A 21,632-nucleotide genomic window follows, 5' to 3' on the forward strand; every position below is an offset into this window, starting at 1 on the left:
CTGACTGCCAGCTCAGAGCCTGGAGCCTGTTTCAGTCTGTGACTCCCTCTCTCTCTGACCCTCCCCTGCTCACACTGTCTCTCTCTCTCTCTCCTAGAAATAAATAAAACATTAAAAAAAATTAAAAAAAATGTTTTTAAATGTTTTATTTATTTCTGAGAAAGAGAGAGGGAGCAGAGGAGAGTCAGAGAGAGAGGGAGACACAGAATCTGAAACAGGCTCCAGGCTCTGAGCTGTCAGCACAGAGCCCGATGCGGGGCTTGAACCCACAAACTGTGAGATCATGACCTGAGCCGAAGTTGAAGTCGGATGCTTAACCGACTGAGCCACCCAGGCACCCCCCTGCAAGATATGTTCATGCTTGTGCCCCTGTGTGTGTCTGAGGGGTGCTGGGCCCCCCGCCTGGGGAGATTACACCCTGGAGCCTCCTGACCCACAGTCCTGGGAGGAGACCAGGGCCTGGCCCCCTGTGGAGTGTCTTAACTAAGATCAGACCCTGGGCCATAGCCAGGGTCTCTGGACGTGCATGTTGGGCTGGATTTGGGAAGATGACGGTAGATGTCCTCATTGGAGGCCCCAGGGAAGGCCCTGCAGTGGAGCAGGTGTCCTGGTCATGAGCCCGGGGTTGAGTGTCACTCTGTCTTTTCCAGATCTGGGGCCCCAGGGGCTGTTCTGTGGGGGTGTCCACACCGGGGGACCCCTGGGCATCCATTCCAGCCTCCTTGCTCAGCTGACCCCTTCAGATGCCCTTGCTTTGTCCTGCTGACCCTGGGGAAGGAAGTGGGGGAAAGTGCAAACTAGGGGGTGGGTTGGAGGGATTAGAGGCGCCGGGTGGCCAGGCGCCTGCGTGGGTGTGCATGTGTGGGGGAGGGCGCCGGAGGCTCCTGGGGGCTCCGTCCCTCCTGTGGGTCTGACGGCCGGGCCTCTCTGCCTCCCATCTCCCAGGATTGGCCCACGGCCCTGAGTCCCGGGTGTGCCTCTTGCTGGTTGTGTGATGTGACCCGGATGAGGAATGGAGCCTCTGTGCACAGCTCCTCAGTTTACCCACCAGTGAAATGGGGTGATGAATGACTTACGTTCTCATAGAATGTGGTAAAGCAAAGGGGACTGAGGGGCCCCCTGAGACCGAGGCACTCCTGCAGGCTGTGGCCTGCCCTCTCCCCCCATCCGTGGCTCGTGCACCCCCGGGAGCCCACCTGCGGCCAGGCAGGTGGAGCCAGTGGCTTCCGGCTAGTGGCTCATGGATGCCCCTGAGGGGCCTCAGACCCAAGGTGTCCCAGACTGGACCCAGGTCCTTCCACACTCAGACCCTCCCTCACCCTGGGCTTCGTCCTGGAGTGTGGGGCACCGGCCAGAGACCCCAGGCTTCCCAGGCTGCCCTCTTGTTTGGCGGCCCGCCTGTCCCTTGGCAGTAACCCCCTCTCTGGTCTCCTGGCTGCCCCGCCCCCACTCCACACACAGCTGTGGGAGTCCCCCCCGGTGGTACCACGCCGTGACCTTACTCAGAGCCCAGAAGGGCTTCCCAGTACGTTTCGCTGGCTTGGAGGCCTGTCTGTCCAGGCGCCTGCAGGCCCTGGGCAATCATGGTGTGCTGCCTGGTGGTGGTGGTGGTGGGGTGTTCTCGCCAGGCAGGGCTGGACAGCTTGCTGGGGGGTTGGGGGGCTTGGATCTTTCCCTGTGGCCCCAGGGCCTCTCTGGGAGCTGCTGGCAGTCAGAAGGCCCGGAGGCCAGGCCCAGAGGTGGCGCAGCAGGCCCCACGGAGAGGGGTTGCCCCGGAGGCCCCTGCTTGTCCTCGCGCTGAACCCCGTGCCCGCCGCAGACCCTCCGGGAGCGTCGCCCAGTGCCGCGGTGGTGTCTCCGTGGCCATGGCAACCGCCTGGCACCAGGGCCCTGCTCGTTAGGCTAACGAGACAAGCCTGCTGGGCCGAGGCGGGAGCCGTGGGGAGCCGGGGACGCGCTGCCCCAGGGCTGCGCTTGGCTTGTCCCCCGGCCACCGGCCTGGAGCAGGGCCCAGCAGGGCATCAGGAGCCCCCTCCCGGGGGCTGGGGGCTGGGGCCCCCGGGGGCTGGGGCCAGGCCCTCAGGGAGGGCTTCTGGGGAGCGCTGGCTGTGCTGGTGGCTGGTGGGTGGGTCCTGTGACCAGATGGGGGGAGTAAGCAGGGCAGGGTTAGGGGGAGCCCACTCTCACCTCCCCTCTGCCCCGCCCCCCTCCCCACTACTGAATAGCTTTAGATATTTTCACTTTCCCTGCTTCTGCTCCCTGCACCCCATCTAGGCCATTGTACTGGGTTGAGTGGTGTCCCCCAATTCATGTTCCCCCAGAACCTCAGAAAGGAACGTCATGTGGAATCTCACACGCACACACACACACACACACACACACACACACACACGGGAGTGCTCGGGGGAGGGGCAGAGAGAGAGAGAGAGAGAGAATCCCAAGCAGGCTGCATCCACACTGCCAGTGCAGAGCCTGATGTGGGGCTCGAACCCACGAACTGCGAGCTCATGACCTGAGCTGAGATCAAGAGTTGAGTGCTTAACCGACTGAGCCCCCCGGCGCCTTGATGGGTGTCCTTTTTAAGCAAAGGAGCAGGCCATGTGTAGAGGGGTCAGAGACTGGGGTGATGTGTCTCTGAGCCGGGAGGGCTGAAGACTGTGGCCTAGAAGGCCCACGGAGCCGACGTCCCCCCCCCCCCCCACACCCAGTGTCTCGGCATATACTTGGAGAACTGTGAGTTCCGCAGAGCAGAGCTTGGTGCCCGGGGTGTGGGATAATAAGGTGTCAAGCCTCAGTTTTCGCATCCATACAATGGGCACGATCCAATGACTTGTCCTTGGAAGTTGCTGAGGGGTTGAGCGAGGTCCTCCTCGCGTGGGCTTCCTGCCTTCTCTTGTGGAGAGCCCAGAGACAGACCTCACCCCAGGTCGGCACGTGTGCCGTTGCTGTTTTTGGTTTGCCGAATAGATATTCCTTGTGCCATGTTTTGGGAGGCACGTTGGGCCATTACAGCCAGACGGCCCCAGGTTCCTGGGGTGCTTAAAGCCTGTGCTCCGTGGACAGGCGGCCTTGGCCACTATGTGGCCTCCTTCCCAGGGAGGGCTCATGCGCTCTGCAGGGGTGCAAACTGGGCACAGGTAGCCTTTAGGGGGATTCGAGGTCCTTCGAGGTGTTATCTGCTGTCTGGTAAGTGACGAGAGACTCATTCACTCCAAGAAACCCAGGACTGACAACGACTCCTCCCTTTCGCTTGGTGCCTTAGTTTCTGCGTCTATAAAATGGGGGTAGCTGCCTTCCCTGCCTTATGGGGGAGGGGGGCGAACTAGGGTGTCTGGGGTGACCTCTGATGACCTGTTGTAGCCAAGCGTGCACATCAGCCCCGCCCCACCGTCTGTGTCTGGTCTCTGGGCAGGGCCCGGCAGCACCGAGGTGTCTGGGAAAAGACCCTGAGCTGGCAGGGGAACTGGGGGTGCTTACTGAGCTACCCCGTTTTATGGTGGGGAAACTCCATGTGGCCAGAACCGTTCTTTCCCTGTTTCATGATGGGGAAACTGAGGCACAGAGTGGCAGTGTCACTGGTTCAGGGTGCGCAGCTTGTAAGTGCCTTCCTCGGTGGGGGGCGGGGGAGGCCTTTCCTTGGGTCTCCCTTTCCCTTGGACTGTGGGGACGGGGTGGCCTGCGTCCACCGTGTGTGGAGCCCCGGGCATCTCTGCCCCAGCCCCCTGTCCCCTCGGGTCATCCGGGCCGGCCGTGCCGGGCAGGAGGCGAGCCGCTGTCTGGACTCTAAATGGCAGCCGCAGCGGGAGCGACGCCGCGTCTCCGGGCCCCCGGGCCCCGGCTGCTGCCCCTTCGCCGCAGGGCCATCCTTCTCCCGCCGGGAACGCCGGGGCGGACGGGCGCCCGGCCCGCGTGCGGCACGTTTGCTGCGTGTTCCCGACGCCGCTGTGTGTCCTGCGCCGTCCGGAGCGTCGTCAGGGCATCTGGGCGGCGGCGGGAGGGCGGAGGGCTGGGCGGGCGGTTTGACATCGAAGGGGGTGCGGATGGATGTTGCCGTGTAGGTGGGGGTGGGGGGCCGTGGGGGGGCATTTGCGGGGCATCTGGGGAGGGGCCTGGGCCCTGTGGAGGTGGGTGCCCGGACGACCGGGAAAGGAGTGGGCCGCGGGGTGGGCACCGGGCGCCCCTGTGATGCGTGCCCAGCCTCTCTGGGCCTCCGCAGCCTCCTCAGGCCTCCTGGCAGGAAAGAGACGACAAGGCTTTCCACACCTTTTAGCACACCTGCCGGCTTGTGGGATGTGCAGCAGTGGCCTTGGGACGGATCCAGAAACAGAAAGAAAGGAACCTTGCCTAAGACTATTGATTGCCGAGTTATTTGCCGCCGTCCTAGAGAGGGGAGTCTCTAGGGGTAAAGCCCCACGACTCTGCCTGACTCTCATTTTCATCAAAGGCTGGCCTCGGCGGGTCCCGGTGACGGGAGCTGGGTATGCCTGGGCTCACGCTGTGGGAGGGGAGACACTGAGTCACGGCAGGCAGTTGCCTTTGGAGTTCAGGGTTTGTGGGGGTGGGCTGTGGGAGCAGTTTCCTCGAGGCTCAGAGGTATTTGGAGCCTGTGGGAAGGAGAGTAAGGCTTTCTCCCTCAGTTGTCCATGGCCCGTCCCCAGGAATGGTGACTGTGTTACGCGGCAAAGGGGAATTAAGGACGCGGCTGGGATTATCAGCTGACCTTGAGACGGGAGGTTATCCCTGCTGATCCCGGTGGGCTCTGACGCGTCACAAGGGTCCTTCTGTGGAGGAAGCGGGAGGTCAGAGTCGGACAGATTGGAAGACGCTGTCCTGCTGGCTCTGACGATGTAGGAGGGGGCATGGAGCCAAGGAACGTGGGAGCGAACTCTCCCGTGGAGCTTCCAGAAGGAGCACAGCCCTGCCCACTCCTTGACTTTTAGCTCCTGGTGTATGCGCGTGGGACTTCTGACCTCCAGAACGGTGATGGTAAAGTGCCTGCTGTTTGAAGCCGCCACGGCCGTGGTCCTTTTTTACAGAAGCATGAGGAAACATCATACATAGCGTGCATCTTCCCTGAGAACCAGCAGCCAGGGGCAGCGTGCTCATTCAATGTTTATTTGTTTTTTAGAGAGAGAGCGAGAGAGCGAGAGAGCACAGGGTAGGGTCAGAGAGAGAGGGAGACACAGAATCCGAAGCAGACGCCAGGCTCTGAGTCATCAGCACAGAGCCCAACGCAGGGCTCGAACCCACACACCCCGAGATCATGACCTGAGCCAAAGTCGGACACTCAACCGACTGAGCCCCCCAGGCGCCCCTCAACGTGCCGGTTTAGATGCTGGTGCGTCCCTACTGCTACTGCCAGTGACCTTGGAGTCAGGTGACTTCACTCAGGGTCTTGACCTTGACCTGGGGCCACGGGTGAGGGACATGGGTAAGGAGAGGGAACTGCCAACTGCTGAATGCCGTGCTAGGGAAAAAATGAAATGCAGAAAAGGACTGGAAGCAGAGCCTTTGCAAGGTTTGCAGAGAGGAAAGGGTGGTGTGAGGTGGGGATGCGGGTTTGCCGGTTTGTGTGTGTGCGTGTGAATGTGTGTGCTCTTTTCCTTAATTCCTTCGAGTCTAGTGCGGGTACCTGGCCCCAGTGATGGCCAGAAAGAATGTATGTCTCTAGCCTGTCCGCCAACCGTTGCGGGCCATGGATGATTCTTCTGGGTGGGGTCTCCCAAGGGGCAGGTGTTTCGGATTCTCTGAGCAGACACACGCTGCCTCCTTCCCGGCTTTATTGAAAAGAGGAAGAAAATGGCCCACACCTCTGGCCCTGAAGGCCTCTGGGCCTGCGTCCAGAAACCTGAAGCCTGCAATTAAATGAAACTAGATCCTTAGGTGGGGAGAGTTTCTCCTGTGGCCGCAGTGGCTCTGGAGACCAGGCCCCGGGGACCTGCTGCTCGTGGGTGAACTGTGTGGGGTCTCGGGGGCAGAGACGCTGTCAGGGAGAGGGGACAGGGTGGGAATGTGCCACCAGCCTCGGCTGAAGGGGCCGGGCTCAGGGCTGCCGGCCAAGGTGGCTGCCTTTTGTTAAAAAAAAAAAAAAATCGCAGGTGACGTTCTGGTCACCTGAGTCCTCTCCCTGGAGGCCGTCATGTCTCAGCTAGACATGCACTTGTTTGATGCACGTGTTCATGTGTCTGCTGGCCCCAGCGGGGTCCCCTTCAAGGCCTGGGGCCCTGTCTCGGGAGGGAAACACGCACGCGGACGCGCTTCTCCGTGTGCGCCTGCGACTCGGCCTGTTTCCCAGGTCTGAAGTGGTTGAGTATCGACGGCTTTGGTAGAATCCCACCTTGTAATTTCCTGTCCGCGCTTGGACAGGCAGCAGAGCAAGCAGAGTGGCGACGAGCAGGGACTTTGATGGTGTGAGTTCCCATCCCCCCCACCACCTCTTCCCAGCTGTGAGCCTTCAGGCACAGTATTGCAGCCCTCTGTGCCTCAGTTTCCCTGTATGTAAAATGGGGGCCAAAATACTACCTACATTCCAGAAGTGTTTCAGGGATCAGAAGTGCAACATACAAGGTGTTTAAAACCTTACTGCCATTTTACTATGATTAGAATTAAAATTTTTTCACGTTTGTTATATTTTTTTAAATGATTTTCTTACTCATTTTTTTTTTTGAGAAAGAGAAAGAGTGTGAGTAGGGAGGGGCGGAGAGAGAGGGAGACACAGAATCTGTAGCAGGCTTTAGGCTCTGAGCTGTCAGCACAGAGCCCGACGTGGGGCTTGAACTCATGAACCACAAGATCGTGACCTGAGCCCAAGTTGGACACTTAGTCGACTGAGCCACCCAGGCGCCCCCTGTTATTTATTTTTGAGAGAGAGAGATGGGGTGTTAGGGTGGAGGGACAGAGAGAGAGCGGGAGGGGGGAGACACAGAATCTGAAGCAGCTCCAGGCTCCGAGCTGTCAGCACAGAGCCTGACACGGGGCGCTGACCCACAAACTGTGAGATCATGACCTGAGCTGAAGTCAGACGATCAACCGGCTGAGCCCCCCAGGCACCCCGGTGCTTATTAATTGTAGAGAGAGAAAGAGAGAGCAGGAGCAGAGGAGGGGCAGAGAGAGGGAGAGAGAATCCCAAGCAGACTCCATGTTCTCAGCGCAGAGCCTGCCGTGGGCCTCAAACTCACGAGCTGTGAGATCATGATCTGAGCTGAAATCAAGAGTTGGACCCTCAACTGACTGAGCCACCCAGGCGCCCTTATTATAATTTTTGCTATGCAGTGTGTTGCTGCAGTTAGATCTAGTTGACGGATTTTAATCTCCGTACAGATAGTATTTTGTCCTGGGGATACGTGACATATGATTGGTGTACTGTCTGGTGATGCCTCTCGGGGTGATTGCAGAGTTTGGACCTTCTCCGAAGGCCTCTGGGTGCTTAGGTGCGCCCCTCCTCCTCCTTCCTGGGAGGGAGGTTTGCGGGCTTGCGCCTTTCCTGGATGTTGCCAGCAGGCTCTGCCCGGGGGTGTGGGCTCTCCCTGCAGCCAGGCCCTTGGGTGGGGCATGTGGTTTAATAGCTGCATTACGAAAAAGACTTTTGATTTTAGAAGCAGAACAAATGTGTCCTCTCTGAGTTGGAGAGTTAAAACACAAAAAGAAAGCCTGCACATCAAAAAATCTGACTACATTCCCACCGCCCCAGAGAGAGAGCGTCGGCATTTTGGTGTCTTTGGGTTTTGATGAAAAGGGCCAGCTCTGATCTCTGCTGCCCTGAAGTGACCATGGGGCGAGGGAGCAGTGAAATACGTGGGTTCTGCGGCCCCTGCTCTAGAGGTCAGAATCCTCACGCATCGGGCAGGGGTTTGGCGGTAAGAGCCGGATCCGGGTCCTGCCTCTGCCCTGCGGTAGCTGTGACACGGCTCTTGGCACCTCTCCCCTCAGGGCCTGCGGCCTTGCCTCCTTGCAGGGTTTTTGTGCGGTGCTGTACACAGCAGGTGCTCGATTGATGCTTGAAGGAATGCAGCGTAGTGGGGTGTCTCACACTGGGCACTAGTGACGTTTGGGCCAGAGAAGTCTGATCCAGGGGCTGTCCTGGGCGTCAGAGAGTGTGCTTAACACCATCCTTGGTCTCTACCCAGGCAGCCCGTGACACCCCCCCACCCACTGGGACAGCCGGAAACGACTGCAGGACACTGCCCGGTGACTTCTGGGGGGGCAGTCACCCCCCAGCACCCCTGTGGTACATGATGGGGCCTCAGAGAGGACTGTCTGGAAGGCGGAGAGTTTTCCTTGGCGTCTGCGTCCAACATGCAGTTTTTCCTCATTCACATGCTTTGGTGAAGTACCTACTGTGTGCTGGGAGCTGTCCTAGGTGCTAGCGTTTGTCTGGGAACATGGCAGGCACGTGGGCCCTTTCTCATTTGCCCAAGGCACGGCTGGACACTGCTCACTCACTCCGGCTTGCGGACAGGCTGGTGACTCAAGGCCCGTTCGTCCCCTGGTCCCCCCTCCGTGTGAGGCCCTTCCTCCCCTGGTCTCCCCTCTGTGAGGTGGGACAAAGGTTGTCCTGAGAGTAGCGGTGACCCTCTGAGGAGCTCTGTCACCTTGGACTGGCAGTTTCCTTTCCAGGTCTCAGTTTCCCCGCCTGCAGAGTAGTGTTCGAGGTAGCACTCAGCCTTCTGGGTTGCCGCAGGCATCAGCGAGTTCTTTGCTCAGGCGCACGCACACGGTGGGGGCTCCGTGACGATGGGCAGACGATGTGCGCGCAGCCTCTGAAGGCCGGTGTGCACACATCTGCCCTTGGGTCACCACGGCCAGCGGGCGGGGGCGGGGTGCGCAGTGAGCGTCCACAGATCCGCTCTGTGCCTGGCCATGCGGGCGGGGCTTTCGGTGGAAGGAGCTCAGCCGCCTTTCTCCCCAGGCCCCCAGGCCTGTAAGGAGCCGGCTCAGTGGAGATCCCTAAGGCGATTAAGTGGGTTCATTTGATCCTGAACGTGAACTTGAGCAGACGGCTTATCTCCTAGAGATGAAAGCCGGGCGGGCAAGGAGCCACCTGGCCCAGGCAGGGAGTTCGGGATTTTATCCTCCACTCTTTGCCCAGCTGGGGCCTGTGCTGGGGGCTTTGCCCTCTCCCTCCTCTCCCCTCCCTTCAGCCCCCTTCAGCCGCATGTTAGGCTTGTGTGCTTTTGATGCTGGTCTATAGTGACACAGGCCACAGGCACAGGCCACAGTAATTCATTCGACCCTTTTCATCTCCTGGGCTGGTAGTGATGATAGCCTTTCTGCAGTTACAGGCAAGCAGCTAAAGCTCAGAGAGGTCAGCTAACTTTCCCAGGGCCACACAGCATCCTGACGCCCCCCTCCCCTGCGAACAATATTTACCGCATATACGTGGAGAAATTCCCTTTTACTCCTGGGCACTGAAATGCCTCCTTCGTACAGTCTTGACTTTACACAGAGTTTAACAACAACAATGAGAAAAATCAGTGTTCTTATGGCCCAATTGTAGCGTAAAGGGAAATGAAAGAAAGGAGCTGCTGAGTCCCTCTCAGAATGAGTAACTGCAGATTCGAGAGAAGTGAGATCAGAACGGTTTTGGCACTGGAAATACATGAAAGTGAGTTTTTTTTTTTTTTTAAACAGCTAGTGTTTGGATTGGCTCTGGCAGGGTCTTAAATGGCCAGGTCATTTGAAAATTGAGTGGGGAGGGTGACTCGTGGCGGGGGCCTGTTTTCCTGGCTGGGTGCCGGTCGAAGGACAGCAGGGATCTTCCCTGTACGTTCCTGGGACGTTCCGGGTGGGGGGCGGTGCCTCCGAGAAGCCCTCCGTCCTAGGAGCAGGAACACAGTGATGGTCTCGGCAGTCCTTTGCTATAATTGCTGGGTGGACCACTTTGTTCTGGCTCTTTCTGGAATAATACTGATGTTGGTAACAAGAATATTCTGGGGAGTGGGGCCGTTGCCCTGGAGACCCTCTTTGCTTTCATATCAATAATAACAAAAACGGGCGCCTGGGGGCTCAGTCGGTTAAGCGTCCGACTCTTGATTTCAGCTCAGGTTATGATCTCGTGGTTCGTGGGTTCGAGCCCCACATCAGGCTCTGTGGCCGACAGCGTGAGGCCAGCTTGGGATTCTATCTCTCTCCCTTTCTCTGTGCCCCTCCTCTGCTCACACATGCTCACTCTTTCTCTCTCTCTCTCAAAATAAAGAAATAAGCTTAAAAAAAATAACAAAAGCAGCGAGGCTGGACCAGGCACTGTGATCCACCCCTTTGCCCCCATCTGGCCTGAATGTCCGCCTTCGCCTCTTCCTGGGCCCTGAATCCACTCTTGTCCCTGAGGTCTGTCCCCTGTGCTGCAGCCAGAGGGACCCTGTCTGAAGGAGGAGAGTCCTCAGTGTCCGACTGTCCAGGCCCCGCCTCCTCTTTGGAAAATAAGCCCCGAGGCCCCGAGGCCTGGCCGGGCCCTGCCCTGTTCACAGCCCTTCTCACCCCCCGGGCATGCACCCTCTTGCTGCCACAGGTCACAGCCCCGATGTCACCCTCAGGAGGGCCTCCTGCCGCCATCCTTGCTCGTACCCCACTTGTGGTGTGAAGCCCCCCAGTGGGTTCCCTCCCCTGTGTTTTGGTGGCTTTCCCACACCAAGGTCACATTCCAGGCAGCAGGAGCTGCATCTGTCGCGTCCGCTGCCGGGCGCCCCGCGCCTGGTGTCTGGACACGGTAGAGGCTCAGTCAACTTGTGCTGATGGCCGGATGGGTCTCTTGGCAGCAAGATGGGGCCTGGCTGGGCCGGGTCTCCATGGGCCTGACCTGGGGGAAGGGGGTGGGTGGGTGCTGGACACAGGGCCCTTGTCCCTCGGCGCCTTTCCCTGTGTCTGGAACTGGCCAGACCAGTGCCTGCTGTTTCCGGCCCAGGGCGAGAGGCTCTTACGGGGTCAGGTGCGGATGGGTCAGCGGGCTGATGTTGGCTCCAGGGTCATTTGTCGATGTCTGAAGATACTTCCCAGTTGTTACAAGGCAGGACAGCAGCGGGGTGGGGTTGGGGGTGAAGGGGGATGCCGTCGGCAGAATGGGCAGGGGCCAGAGGTGTAGACAGCCTGCAGGGCACAGAGCGGCCCCCCCCAGGGAGCCAGGGAAGACCGATCCCGCCTGAGGGTCAAAGTGTAAGAACGTGACATCGGGCCTCAGGACCTCAGCCTCTGGGTTGTGCTCTGGGCAGGTGGGCGGGTGGGGGGCCAACCGAGGTGCCCTCTCCATACTATGCCCACATCTCTGTGGCCCAGAGTGAGCCTCTGGGGCAGGGCATCTAGGCATCCCACAGTCGCTGTCATTTCTGTCACCAGCACAGGGTGACACAGCCTGCCTGGGTGATATGTCCCACACCTGTAGGGTTCCCACAGTCTGGCTTCTGTAACCTCTTCTCTCCCCAGGGCCGAGAGCGTCCTGTCCAGCGGCCCCTGTTTTTAGATGGGAACGCCGAGGCCCAGGGCGGGTGAGGAGTTGGCTCTTGGTTGCTCAACACCGTAGGGCCTGGGTCAGGAAGGCCTGAAGTTTGAGCAGGGAAGGCCCCAAAGGGAGGGGACGTCCGCTCTGGGGCTCCGAGGTCCTTTCCCCTCCCGCCAGCTGGCTCCTCCCAGTGACCGGATTCTGCATCACCACGGTCATTATGGTTACTTATTTTATCATTTTACAAATTTTTAAATATTTCATGTCTACATCTGTGTATGTACCTTGTCATATTACATTTCTGTATTACTTATAGCGTTTATTTTTCTTGTTTTAAAACTATGTTATTGGGGTACCTGGTGGCCCCGTCGATTCAGTGTCTGACTCTTGATTTCGGCTCAGGTCATGATCTCACGGTTCGTGGGTTCAAGCCCCGCACCGGGCTCTGCACAGACAGTGCGCAGCCTGCTTGGGAGTCTCCCTCTCCCTCTCTCTCTGCTCCTCCCGTGCGCTCGCTCTCTCTCTCTCCCTCCAAGATAAATGAATAAACTTAGAGAAATATGTTGTTGATCAATCCACACAGTGAATACTGTTCACTCATCAGGGGGAATGGAGGGCCAATACAGGTACAGTGTGGACGAATCTTGGGAACATGTACGTGAAGGAAGCCAGACACAGAGGGCCACACAGCGTGTGGTTTCGTTGAGAGGAAATGTCTGGAACTAGCGACCTTGTAGAGACTGGGGCTGAGGAGGGGTTGTGGGGGGCTGGGGACTGAGTGATGGCCCCTGGGCCGGGGCTTTCCTTTCCTTCGAGGTCCGGGAAGTGTTTGGGAACCGGGCGGGGTGGTGGTTGCACAACATGGTGACTGTCCTCGGTGCCACAGAATTGTTCACTTTGACATTATGCGACTGTCACCTCAATAAAAAAAAAAAATTTGGGAACTGAGAAAGATCTGCGCTGACTGAGCTCTGGCTGCTAGGCGCTTTGCGCATTTGCTTACTGAGTCTGCAAGTCAGTCCCGGGAGGCGACAGTTTCCATTTCACAGGCAGGGGGCTGGCTCAACATGCCCAGTGTCACACAGGTAGAAAGCAGCGGAACCGGACTTGAAGCAGTGCGGGGGCTGGACCCTGAGGTTGCACCCCCCCCCACCGCCCCCCACCACGTGTGGTCTGTGGCCCCACCCATAGGCGGAGCCCAGCCAGGGATGTGGGAGGAGTCTGTGCAAGGATGAGGCTCTCCTGCCTGCTCACCCTCAAGCCACCAACACCCTTGAGAGGCAGCGCTTTGCGGGGCTGATGGGTCGTGGGGGCCGGGGGTGGGGTGGGCACCTTGTCGGGTGTGAGTGGCTGCTCACGCCCAAGGTGCACGGAGCGCTGCTCACTTTTTTGCACCCTGAGAGCTGAGAGGGACCCCGGGCACAGGGGCTGTTCTGTTCTCGCCGCTTGTGCCCCACCCCCACCCGTCTACACTAGGAGGAACTTTCCAACACAGGGCCTGCTGCTGTGATTCAGCGCGGCTCACTCTGGGGAGCACGGGGTGGGGGGAGGGGTGGGGGGCCCTGGGCTGTTTTCAGTTTCCGCTGAGTTTCTCACTCTGACTCGGCGCTGCCTCTGGCCCCAGTGACCTGGGCTTCCGAACACCTGCTGAGCCGATTCTTGCTCATGTGAGCTGTTAGAGACGAGCAGGTTTGAAGCTGCCCCTTGCTGGTTTCCTTGGGCCTGGGTTTTCCTATCCGTGTAGTGGGGGCATGGAAGGAGGTGTTTACTGATGTTTTGCACATGGGTAAGTGGATGTGAGGGGGCGGCCGGACATGTCTGGGTGTGTGTGGACGGATTTGGTGCAGAAACAAGGGACTAAAAGCCAGTGGAGGCTCAGGGGGAGGTCCCTGCCCTGTACGAGGCCCCCCCCCTTCCAGGTCCTGGATAGAGTGTGGGTAGGTCAGGGCCCTTCTGTTCTCCAGGACCACAGGCGGCCAAGCCCAGTGGGTGAGTGAATGGTGGCCACTGAAATCTGTCTCCCACTGGGCCCCGCAGTGGACACTGGGGCGGAAACCTGTGTCTTCTCATCATGGCCTGGCTCAGGAGCCAAGTGTGGGTGTCTGAGGTGCTGGCGGGGGTCGATGGATGTCTGAAAAGGATTGGGGGCTGAGCTCTGGTTCCTGGGGGGGATGGGCTGATGAACCCCAATGGCAAGTTTGAACTGAGCCTCTGAACCGAGCTTGAACGGTGCCGTGTGCCAGTGTCCAAAGTAGCGCGTGGTATCATCCCCGTTTTATAGATGGGGAAACTGAGGATCAGAGAAGCAAGGTGATTTCCTCAGGCTTTTCAAAATGGCAGAGCTGGGGTTCGAGCCCCAGCCAGCCTGATTTTAGCCACTCTTCAGCCCGTTTTATAGCAGAGGAAACAGCCTCAGAGAAGTTGAGCAACCAGTGCGAGTTGCCCAGCTAGAGCGTGGTGCAGCTGGGTTGAATCCGGGGCACAGGCCCGGTGCTGGGCCTTGGGGACTCCGTGTTGGGCCCCCTTACTGGGCCTTACTGTCCCCATCTGTGCAGTGAACACTGCCTGCAGGACTGTGGGTCCCTCCCCGTGCATAGGTCATGGATGCAGGGGCGGGGCTGGCGTTGAGGACGGGGAAGGCATCTGTGGAGGGGTGAGCCTAGCTAGTGGGGAGCATGCCCAGTGAGGCCAGGAGGGGGGGGCAGGAAAGAACGATGGGGAAGTGTGCGAGGACCCTGACCTGTCTCAGGACCAGGTCCGGGAACCGTCCTGTCTGCCCTGGGCCGCTGCAGTCCCCCGGCCTCGGGTGACAAATCTCTTTCACCGTCTCTTGACCTGGACAATTAATTGCTTCTGGCGATCGATGGCTCCCTGGCCCCCCTGCTCTCCCAGGCAGCCCCCAGCCCCGCCCTGCGGCTGCTAATGGCCCAGACCCTCTGTGGGGCGGGGAGCCTGGGGCCAGAGACAGAGAGCCCACCGCGGCGGGTCCCTCCCTGCTGGTCGTCGCTCCCAGCTGACCGGCAGGGTCCGTGGCAGAAGCCGCCTCCCTGTGGAGAACCCCGCCGGTAACATCTTGGGGCGCTTGCTTTTGTGCTTCCCCAGGGCGCTGAGACCAATTCATCTTTACAGTGAGCCTACGATGGGGCCACTGACTGGCATCCAGAGGCTTCTGGAAGTTTCCATCCCATGCATTCCCAGCTCACCACGCCCGGAGAGCCTGCTCTCTGTCTCCTGCCCCACAGGGGGCTCCTGGCAGCGGCGCCCCGCGGAGGTGAGGGTGTGTGTTACAGGGGGGCGTCCCGTGGAGGTGAGGGTGTTACAGGGGTGCCTGGACGCAGCTGAGGGGAGCCCAGGGAGCTCCCGCCTCACTCGCCGCCCTGCCTGGGAAGTGGGGAGGGTCGTAGGCCCGCTGTAAGGTCAGCCGGTTAATCAGTGCACCAGGCCAGGAGGGGTGCCCTCGGAGGGGCCCAGGTCCCCGTGTGCTGCCAGCGCTGGTGCTGGACAGACAGATGGAGGGACAGATGGCTTCCCTGTGTTGCCGCCTCTGCAGGCCCGGAGGGAAGCCCCTGGCCCTCCTGGCCTGGTCCACACGGCCTGTGCGTGGCAGGGAGCCAGGGTCCCGAAGCGTGGCGCCTGGGCCCCCGCCCGCCCCCTCCCCTCGGGAACAGTCGACACCCCGGGCTCCTTCCTGGCGTCTGAGCCCTCCTGTTGGTCGCCGTCTCTGTAGATGGGCCCGTGGCCCGAGCGAGGAGATGGGCGGGTGGTTCGCAGACGCGTGTTTGGGGCTCAGCTGGAGGCGCCGAGGGTGGGGGACTACGCGGCTGAGCGGAGGCCCAAGTCCGGTCTCCCCTCCCCTCTGGGGCGGTGCAGTCTTGTGGACTGCTGAACCTCTCTGGGCCTCAGTTTCCCCATTGAGGTCAGGACAGTGCCCCCCGCTGGGCTGTGCGGATGGCAGTGGGCGGGCCGGCCCAGGGGCTGTTACAGTGAGCGTGGCCATGTGACCATGTGCCCGACGCCAGTGTGGGCCTGTCTTGAGCGCCCAGGCAGGTGGACGTGGCCGCTGGGGGGGGGGGGTCTGCACCGGCAGCACCCTCCCTTCACTCCCTGACCGTGTGCCCCTCCTGCATGGACCTTGGGGGCTCTGCTTCCCGTGGTTGAGCCACGTGCCCCTTTGGACGGAGCCACGTGTCACCCTCCCTGTGGCCCCTCTGCTGGTCTGCCCAACCCTTCCCCTTTGTCCTTCCCAAGGCCCTGTCCACTCTACATCCGCACCCCGTGGCCTTGATGCAGCTGCCCCTGGCCTGAGGAGTGGGGGAGGGGTGGGGAGCGAGCCCTTGTGCCACCCGCCTCCGGCCCCCCCAGCGGCTGCTGGAATCAGAGGCCTGGTGAACTCCCCGTGATCGCCTCTCTGCAGCTTCTAGGAGGGCCGGCGCGCCTCAGCTGTCACTCGAGAAGGAAGATAAAACGTCCCAGTGGCTTCTGAACAGAAGGGCTGTGGAGCCTGCCTCCCGCCCCGGCTGTCTGGGCTGCTGGCCACCACAGGGAAGGGGATGGGCCACCCCTGGCCCCCGTTGACCTGATGTGAAAAGATGTGCTGGGTGGCCCAGGCGGCCCCCACCTCCGTTCCCCTCTGCCTCCTCCTGCCCCTAAATGCCTCAGGGCCCTGGCCTGCTTCTCGCAGGGAGCCTGGATCATACTGTGCCTGAAGTCCCCCAGATCCAACCTGCAGGGACCACTTGGGGTGCCTTAGGGGCCAGTGGCTGGATCTGGGGGCTCCTAGGGTCCAGTGTATGGCCCAGAGTCTGAGCTAACACAGGGAGAGGCTGTGCCTGATGGTGATGTCCCTCATGCTCCCTCCCGCCCCGCCCCCCCCCATACAGGGCTGAGGACTGCCTGGGCTCGCATCCTGACTTCCCCACTCTCCGCCTCCACCTCTTTGGGCCTCCTTTTTCTCATCTGTAAAGTGGGGATAATGAAGAACCTGTTTGAAGGGTTTTCGGAGTGAAGGAAGTAAAGGCTGCCTGGGGCGGTCCCTGAGCCGCTAAATGTTAGTTATGAGCTCTCTTGGCTCTTGTTATCAATTCTTGTTGGTTTTATGACCAGGCTGCCAGATTGGATGTTGCTGTGTGCGGGAGTGAGGGCTGCCTGGAGGAAGAGGGCCGCAGGGCTTGCGCGCGTTGGGTGGGACTCTGGTGGGTGTGGGAGGTGGGTGGGGGAGGGGCTTGTCTGTGGGGAGACGGGTTGGTGGAGGACAGCAGGCAGGCCCAGGGGCCCCCTGTGTGCCGGGTCCATCGTGAGCTGCGTGGGTGCCCCGGGCACTGGTGCCTCCTCTGTATGCAGCTTCCCCTCTGAGCCCGGCCTTGCTGGCCCCACTGCACCTGGCTTTGGGTAAAGACTTGTGGCCTCAGATGGAGTAGGTCCTTTCCTGGAGGACCCGGGGTCTGTTGGGGGGGCAGCCCCGTCCCGGGTCCAGGCTGGGAAGCCAGGCTCCCTCCCCGTGGATTCTGTCCTCCGTCCCATCCACCTCTCCCGCCTCCGCTGGTGGCCGCCTGGGCTGGTGCAGGCGCCTCCCCTTGGCCACCTGCTTCCACCCCGTGCACGGCGTGCAGAAGCCTCGTGCGGGTCCCCCTGCCCTGGGCGTAGAGCCACTGTCCGCAGGGCTTGTTGTGCCCAGCGTGTCTCCCTGAGTCCGCACGCCCCGTCTGTTCCAGCTGCGGCTCCGGGGCCCCTGGCCCCAGCGCCTCGCCCGCGTTCTCTGCTCCTGTCCGCCCAGCCCTGCCCGGCCCCACGCATCTGCCACTGGAGATGGGAGAAGGGAGGAGGTAGGCAGAGGAGAGGGTCGGAGCCGCCAGCTGTCGTCTGGGGAGAGCGCCCACTGTGCCTGACCTTGCCTGAGCCCTTGATGGGACCTCTGGGGGCCTGGATCAAGGTGGCCACGGGGACGTGGCTGTTCCCAGCCTTCCCGCAGGGCCGAGCGCCAAGCCTGGGGGCATCGTAATGAAAAAAAAGTAACAAGGAAAGAAGGGGATGGAGAGAAGGGGTGGGGCTGTCCCCCACGAGCCGCCTTCAGCTGCCTTGTTTAGGGCTCTTTGCCTGGGCAGACAGGCTCTTGGGGCCTCCCCAGTGGCCCTGGAGTAGGGGTGACGGTGGTGCCCAGCGGTCATCAAGCGCTAGCAGGGTGCCCTGGCTCTGCAGGCGCTTCTCATCCACTCTGAGGCCAGTGAAGCTCCCCGTTTCCTCTTTAGAGATGGGGAAACTGAGGTGTGCGAGGTGACACTACTCATCTCCAGCTAAAAGGGGCAGAGCCTCTGGTTTGAACCTGGGGAGCTTGGCTGCAGAGCCTGAGCACTGCACAGAGGTGTCCCCAGAGCCGTGCATGGACCTGTCCCCAGAGCCGTGCGTGGACCTGTCCCCAGCATTGAGAAGGCAGACGTCCCTGGCGCCACTTGCCTCTGCTCGCTGGGGTACAGCACGGGTGGAGAAGGGGCTTCTCAAAGGCCCCCTGGAGACTGAGATGTTTGCGCATGAGCAGAGATATCCTGGGGAGCAGGCCCATTTTCTGGATGGGAAGACTGAGCTCAGAGAGTGCTGGGGGCTTGTCCAAGGTCACAGCTGTTAGTGGGAACAGAGCCAGGTGTCTGGATTCTCTCTCCAGTGCTCTGCCCAGTGTCCTTTTTTTTTTTTTCCTTCGTGTAGAAGCTAACACAATAAGAACGCAAAAACACGTGGGTGCGGATGGATGAATGATTATAAAGGGGGCGCCGTGTGATGATCAGCATCCCAGCTCCTGTGGGAATCCCCTCATTCGACTCTAGTGTGACCCTCTGTGGACCTGTGTCTCCCTGTGCAAGCCAAGCGCTGCCCTTCTCAGAATCATCCGTGTGGAGCACGTGCTGCCCTTCGCGCCTGCCTGTGCCCCGCCGTCAGCCTGGTCTCCCCATCGGGCCGTGTGCGCCTGTAGTCTGTTACGCCGTGTTGTTGACAGGCAGTGTTCTGGGCTCATCTGTTGCTGGACAGCTGGATGCTTGTCAGATTTTTCTTTTTAATGTAATTTATTTATTTTTGAAAGAGAGCGAGCATGAGCAGAGGAGGGGCAGAGAGAGGAAGGATCCCAAGCAGGCTCTGCATGGTCAGCGCAGAGCCCGGCGCGGGACTCGATCCTATGAACCATGAGATCATGACCTGAGTGGAAACCAAGAGTCAGCATGCTTAACCGACGGGGCCACCCGGGTGCCCCAGATTTTGTGATTATGTGCAAAGCCGTCACACGCATTGGTCTGGCGCCTTTGTGAGGAGCTGTGGTTTCGTTGCTCACGTGCAAAGGCCCAGGGGTGGGATTGCTGGGTCCCGTGGTCACGAGACACTTGATGCCTGTCTGTCTGTGATCTTAGCCATCCGGGTGGCCGTGTCGTGGGCTCTCAGTTTTAACTTGCACTTTCCCAAACGGCTAACGAAATCGGGCACCTTTTCACGAGCTCTGGGCCATCTGTGTGCCCACTTTTGTGAAGCGCCTCGGGTCGACTGGCTCTTTATATCTTCGTGCGTGTCATTTACATATTATGGACCCTAGTGTTCGTTGTACTGTTATTGACTTTGAACAGTGGTTCGGAAACTCTGGAGCGAGAACAGCGGGTGCATTCCTTCGGGTGTCACTCTCTTGTTCGTAGGGTCCCCTGGGAAGTTACTGGGGGAGTGACCCTCTGACATGGGCCTGCGGCTCCTTGGTGGCCCTGCCTGGGTGTAGGCTACCCCCCAGGTTGGGATCCAAGCCCAGTGACTTCCTGGCGGTGGGACAGGGGGTGCGGGACTTTGATTCCGCAGGCTCAGCGTCCTCACCGTCAAGTGTGATGGCAGTCCCTCAGGGTGGTGGCCGCAACATGCCAGGCCTCAGGGTACAGCACACCAGGCGTGGGGCACCGGGCCTTGCCATCCCCACCCGCACGCGGACGTGGTCGTCGTAGCTCGTGTGTGGAGGCCGCTGACTTTTTACTGACAAGACCTGGATTTTCTCTGCAGGTTCCCGGCCTCTTTGAGGACTCGGCGCCGCTGGAGGCCGTTTCTGGTAGGTTCCCGTCTGTCCCCTCTCACCGTCTCTAGCAGATTCGCTTTGCTGGGACCTTCTCATGGCGGGTTTGGGAGTTTCTGGAGAAGCCAGACTCCTCCTGGTGGACGGGGTTGGGGGCTCGATGTGGCCTTGTGGGGTGCGATCTGGCACCCCAGGGTTGCCCAGGGTGGGGAACGCCTCGGGGGGTTGGGGGGTGCCCTGTGGATAGGACATGACGCCCGAGGGAAGGGGACCCTGGCAGTGTAGATGTGGGTGGTGGGTTTTCTCTGTCTCTGGGGCTCAGGGCCTGTCGCTTCTCTGCTGTGAAGGTGGCTGCGGGCTTGAGAGGGTGGGGCAGCAGGTGACGGAGGAAGCCCTTGGGCTGGACGCGTGTGTACCACCGTGGTCGCCATGCCGGCGGGAGACGAGGGGGCCATGGCCCACGCCCTGGCACTGCTGTTTCCGTGCTGGGCGCCCAGGGCAAGCCACGTCAGCACTGCGTGCCTCCCTCTCCTCACCTGTAAACTGGGGCCGCCGGCAGCATCCCCCAACACGTTGCCGTGACGACCAAATGAGCTGGTACAGCACAGAGCCTGGCACCCAGTAGGTGCTCAACGAGCTGATCTCACAGCTGGTACTTCCCATGTGTCGCCCACTCTGTGGATCTCACGGCAGTGCCCCCAAACAGGCTGTTATCCTCATTTTACAAACAGGGAAACTGAGGCACGGGTAGGTCACCTGTCCCAGATCTCAGCTGGAAGCTAAGAGCCAGGACTCAAAACTTTGCTGAGCCTCAGAGGGAATCTGGTGGATTCTTCCCCAATGTGCTCATTTGGCGTCAGGCAGCCTGGGGCCCGTGCGGGGCAGGTCTGTGCCCGCTGCCCGCCCCTCCCCCTGGTCCACTGGACGGCAGGGCCTCGCCTGCACCAGGGGGCACAGGAAGGGGCTGGGGTGCCACGGGAGAGGAAGGCCGTCTGGCAGTGGGTCGTGTGTGCTGGACCGAAGCTTGGAGCTGAGAATTCGGACGTGGCCTGGCTGGCACACAGCATCTTTTTTATATTACACGGATTTAAAAAAAAAAATTTTTTTTTAACTTTATTGATTTATTTTGAGAGAGAGACAGAGCACAAGCAGGGGACGGGCAGAGGGAGAAGGAGAGAGGATCCCAAGCAGGCTGTCATCACAAGAGCCCGGCACAGGGCTCAAACCCATGGACCGTGAGATCGTGACCTGAGCTGAAATAGAGATTCAGATGCTTAACCAACTGAGCCCCCCAGACACCCCTGTATTACACTGATTAAAAAAAAATTTTTTTAGTGTTTATTTTGAGACAGAGAGAGACAAAGCGTGAGTGGGGGAGGAGCAGAGAGAGAGAGGGAGACACAGAATCTGAAGCAGGCTCCAGGCTCCAAGCTGTCAGCAGCTGGGCTCGAACTCATGAGCTGTGAGATCATGACCTGAGCTGAAGTCAGACGCTCAACCGATTGAGACCCCTGGATGCCCGTGTGTTACATTGGTTTTTAACCGGGAGGGGCAGCTTGCCTTCCCCAGCACAGATCCCCTTCAGCCACTTATTATCTGTGTGACCCCGGGCAGGACGGTCCTGTGCCTCAGTTTCCCCATCTATAAAATGGAGATGCACTCAAGTCTCCCCCCACCCTCACCCCAGGATTGGGGGATTGGTGATGAGTGGGTTGTTGCTAGGAGTTCAGTGGTTTTGTAATTTGTTTTAAGTAGCTGGGGGGCTTGCAGCTGAGGGAGCTGAACCCACGGACCCCCTCCCCCTGTGCCTGGTCCCGTCACTGAGTCATGGGGCTTGGTGGGGGAGGACAGAGCGCTGACCCAGGCCTGGCAAAGACAGGCCGTGTTCCAGGAGACCCTGGTGGGCGTGACGGGGCCACTCACTACACGCCCTTCCCCCAGAGCTGGGGGACTTGGGGGACTAGCAGAGCGTGCCTCCCAGGGGGGCTGTGGGGAGGGGGCTCTGGGTGTCCAGGTGAGCACCGGGCCCCCGCCCTGGAGGCAGGGGCGGTCAGTGGGTGCGGCCTCCTGGAAGTGGCAGCCAGGCCCCGTCCCGACTCTGACGCTGAGCACCTGTCCGCCTGCCCAGGCTCCATGAGCAGTGGGCTTAGTGGGTAGTAAGCGGCTGCCGCGTCC

At 60.2% G+C, this 21,632-nt stretch overlaps 1 protein-coding gene across 21 annotated transcripts in view; it reads left to right on the plus strand.

The window, feature by feature from the left end:
• NCOR2 (nuclear receptor corepressor 2) overlaps positions 1-21,632 on the plus strand; it is a 210,906-nt gene that overhangs the window by 12,302 nt on the left and 176,972 nt on the right. For 20 of the 21 annotated variants that reach the window (XM_039241454.1, XM_039241364.1, XM_039242237.1 and 17 more), the window contains exon 2: positions 19,448-19,493. The exons of the other annotated variant lie outside the window; for it this stretch is intronic. The gene's annotated coding sequence lies outside the window, so the exon portion shown is untranslated. The remainder of the gene's footprint in view (positions 1-19,447; positions 19,494-21,632) is intronic. 21 annotated transcript variants of the gene reach the window in all.

This window comes from Hyaena hyaena, unplaced genomic scaffold (genome assembly GCF_003009895.1).
Source record: "Hyaena hyaena isolate Hyena2069 unplaced genomic scaffold, ASM300989v1 scaffold_0, whole genome shotgun sequence".
Classification (NCBI taxonomy): Eukaryota; Metazoa; Chordata; class Mammalia; order Carnivora; family Hyaenidae; genus Hyaena; species Hyaena hyaena.